Raw genomic sequence first — 4,170 nt, forward strand, 5'->3', positions numbered from 1 at the left:
CCCCAGGCCTCCGGACAGTGGCTCTCGTGGCTGCGCGGTGCAAGCTGGCCGCGGCGCCCAGTGTAGACAGCGCTTGGTGTAGACGTAGTGCCTGGTGTAGGTAGAGAGCCCGGTGTAGAGCCTGCGCTTGGCGGAGACGCAGCACCTCTTGTAGACACGGCATCTGGTGTAGACACAGCGCCTGGTACAGACACAGCACCCGGTTAGTCAGTGCTTTGGTGTAGACGTAGCACCTGTGTGGCAGGATCCTTTACAAAGAGAGATGGGACACCGAGGCTTCTTTGCCAGGAAGCAGTGTTTATTCGTGCCGGCACCGGCTCAGCGAATTCACATCCAAAGGCTGAGCTCCGAGCGCAGGGGGGCACTGCCTTTTATGCATTTTCAGCTTCTTTGGCCCCCTTATAAGGTTACATATTGTTAATATACATCGTAATTGGGTATTTCAAGGTTGCAGCAGGGTTACACGTGCATTACAACTTGGGCCACATTCCTTTCTGTCTAACATAATTTTTTTCTTTTTTGGGGAAAATCCTTATCTTATTATCTCTATTCTGGGAAGATCCTTATCTTGTTGTGCTAGGAGGGCCCCTGCCTCATTCCCCCCTTTGATGCCTGAATCCCGTTTTAGGGTTATAGAGCATCACTTTGGTTTAAGAGTTTGTACTTCCATAACAGCATTACATGTGCTGCTGCTTTCCTTTCGACCATGGCCTCAATGAGCTAGACAGGGCAGGATTAGACAAATTCCCAACATCATGAGTACAATGCCTATGAGGGTTTTTAAATCCCCCCAAAGTTGAGAACCAACCTCCAAACAATTCTCCAGGGTCCCATCCTTTCCAGGTTTGGACCAGGACATGAGCAATTTTCCTCATCATTTATTTGTAAGCAGCAGTTGCTTAAGTTAAACTTTCCACAAACCCTTTCTTTTTTTTTTTTTTTGAGTTGGAGTCTCACTCTGTCGCCCAGACTGGAGTGCAGTGGCTGCTCCCAGCCACCACAGCCTCGACCTGTCGGGCTCCGGCCATCCTTCCGCCTCAGCCTTCCAAGCAGCTGGAACTACAGGCGCGCGCTACCATGCCCGGCTAATTTTTGATTTATTGTAGAGATGAGGTTGCCCAGGTGGGTCTCGAACTCGCGGGCTCAGGCAATCCTCTCACCTCAGCTTCCCAAGGTGTGGGATTACAGGCTGAGCCACCGGCCCGGCTATACCAACCCTTTCTTCAGAAACAAGCAAATAATCTGAGGCTAAGTGGTTTTGGTAAATAGCGTTGCACATCTTAGTCTGCTGTTTGGCTAACACGTTAAGGGCTTTTGCAGTTTCATTAGTTATAATTTCAACAACCGCCTGTCATCGAGTTATGTGGTTTAGCCTGGAAATGGGGTTTGATAGCCCCAAGATCCATCCTGTGCCCAGGTAGCTGGGCCTTAGCATTGGATAATACACTCAGGGGGCCATTCGTCGTCTTTCCAGTTGCCAACTTGTAGTGCATGCCACTTTCTTTGGGAGTCCCAGTTTTTATATACTTGGACCCCCAGTTGTTTTCCTTGGCAAGCGGGAGCAGGAAAATGAAGGTCTGATAGACCCTGACACAAGCTCCTGACCAACCTGGGGGAAGTACAGTGTAGGCTACTTTCCCACATATCCGGTGTGATTCATGTGGACTCCGCCTTTGATGTTTGTGTCAATAGAGTTCCATGCCTGTTGGAAGCAAGGGAAGTCAGACAAAGGGTGGGGTTCGGTTCAGGATGGTTTGGGGACCCCCACCAGTGAGTCTCTTTGGTGGTGGCATCGTAGAACCTTTGGTCTAAGCATGTCAGACTTCCAGCAGGAGTGTTAACCCTTCTTCCCCACTGGGCAAGGCAGTTCTTTTCTACAGGTGAGGTTTCAGGTCGCCAGCTTCCGTCGGCGGGCTAGGGACCCTGGCTCGTCGTGGGGCTCTCGGCGCCCGCTCCCTCGCCTCCCATAGCCATTGATCTTCATGTTAGTTTCCCCACACATAACAAGAAGAGACGTCCAGAGACTGGGCGCAGATGTTTGGCCGTGTTGCAGATGGGAGGGGGACTACTTTCTATTTCTTTACAGAAGGACTGAAAGACCTCATGGGAGGAGACTTGGGTGGGATCGTGATCCTTTCAAAATATAATATGGTTCCAGGGCCAAAACTTCACCTGTGGATGCGTATGCCAGTCCGACTGCCTGTTTTCCATCCCGGATTTTCCGGGTTAAGGATGGTAAAATTAATGGGGCTACAGGATCCTGATTTACAACCAGAGGCGGCAGCACCCTTTTGAAGGAGAGCAGTTTTATGTTAGCCTTCCCAGGTGGCCCATGAAACACAACCTCGGTAAGGACAGAAGTGTTCAGTATAATCAGCACATGGGGACCGCCTTCCATTTACAGGATACTCACACATATATTTGTCATTAAATCTATATTCTCTGTCCTAGGTCAAGATCCCGCATGATGTAGTACTGGTGCTGTGAGCTACAGCATATCCCTAGGTTTCGTTCATAACTGCACAGGCATCAAAAAGTACCAACACCAGTTGGTGGGGATTGATGCTTAGGGTCTGGCTGGTTAAATGCCCTCTCTCTTTGGTGCAACGGACCTCTAACCAGTCTTCGCTTGGGGGGTATTATGGGTTGAAACAAGTACACAGATTCTCCTGTTGGCAAATAGAATAGGTGATCTTGTTGTGTCCGCAGGTCCCTGAGATTGTTCCCTGACAAGAGAAATGGGTCTGGTAAAGGAGGGCCCAGGTAACTCCCTGGCCCGACATGGTTGTGTGAATACATGGGTCACATGAGGCAGAGTGTTTTGAAGTAATGAGGGGGAGCCAGATTAGTAACAATAGACAATGGCTATACACCCTGTTCAAGAGAGGTAAAAGAATGCTATCAGTAACCTTTTGCCATGAGTCCAGCTGTCTGGAGCGACTGTCGCTAAACCTGCAGTGAAAACTAAGGCAAGAATTATAGCAACAGACACTACCAAGGGATGACACTGTATTACAGTAGAAACAGTCTGTCTGTCAAATGACTGATTCCTCAGGCTTCTGCCGTGTGTAGATTAGTCAGCTTCCAGAGTGACTAAAACAGGGCTGCAGTCCTCTGGGGTCCTGGGCTTATAGCTTGCTTTAGTTGGATGGTTAGCTTCCCTGGTGCTGATGGATCAGCAGTGCACTCCCAGTCTTGGAAGGCCAGTTTCACTCTGCTGTGATGAATCCAGGGGCCCACCTCCACTACCTTTATTGCAGTGGGGGTGGACAAAATGACAGTAAACGGACCTCTCCAAAGGGGCTTTGGGGGCTGGATATTCCATTCCTTTATCCATACAGCATCTCCTGGTTTAAAGGAGTATCTGTGGTTAAGCTCACAGGTAACTGTTCCCTAACCCAATGATGTATAGGGGTGAGGGTCAAGTCTAGAGCCTGCATTTGCTGTTTTAGAGTAACATTGCCCACCTCCTTTAAATCTCCTTTTATACCTTCGATAATGGGGAGAGGGCACTGATAAAGAATTTCAAAAGAGGAGAACCCTGTCTGCTTAGTGGGGCTAGACCTGATTCTTAGCAAAGCAGTTTTCTGACGCAGTTTACTTAGTTGAAGTTTTGGAGTTCAGTTCGTTTGTTCCACCACCTTACCGTAGCTCTGGGGGCGATATGCAGTGTGATTGTACTGATTGTATCACTTCAGCTATAAATGCTGACCCATTGTCTGATCCTATAGTGAAGTGATTGGGATTCCAAATCGGAGAATGGTTTCTTTTAGAAGCAGTTGTGCTACTTCCTGTGCCTTCTCCATGCGGGTAGGAAAGGCCTCTAGCCCGAGAAGGTGAATACAAAAACTAACAGATATTTTTTACAGCCTCAGGCCCGGGGAAGCTCAGTGAAGTCCACACTATGTTCTCAAATGGGGGGCCTCCAACACTTTGCACTCCTGGAGGGATCCTAGGCCCCTGCCCCAGGTTATTTTGGGTACATATGTCACATTGCTCACATACTGCACACACACTGCACGGGCTATGCTGGAGAGTCAGGGAATGTAAAGGAACTGGCCTAATGTGCTAATGTGGTCTTGAGAGTTGTCTGGCCTGTATGGGTTTCTTTTTTTTTTTTTTTAGTTGGACTCTCACTCTGTCACCCAGACTGGAGTGCAGTGGCTGCTC

Source organism: Carlito syrichta, unplaced genomic scaffold (genome assembly GCF_000164805.1).
Source record: "Carlito syrichta isolate Samal-C Ts95f unplaced genomic scaffold, Tarsius_syrichta-2.0.1 Scaffold103372, whole genome shotgun sequence".
NCBI classification, from domain to species: Eukaryota; Metazoa; Chordata; class Mammalia; order Primates; family Tarsiidae; genus Carlito; species Carlito syrichta.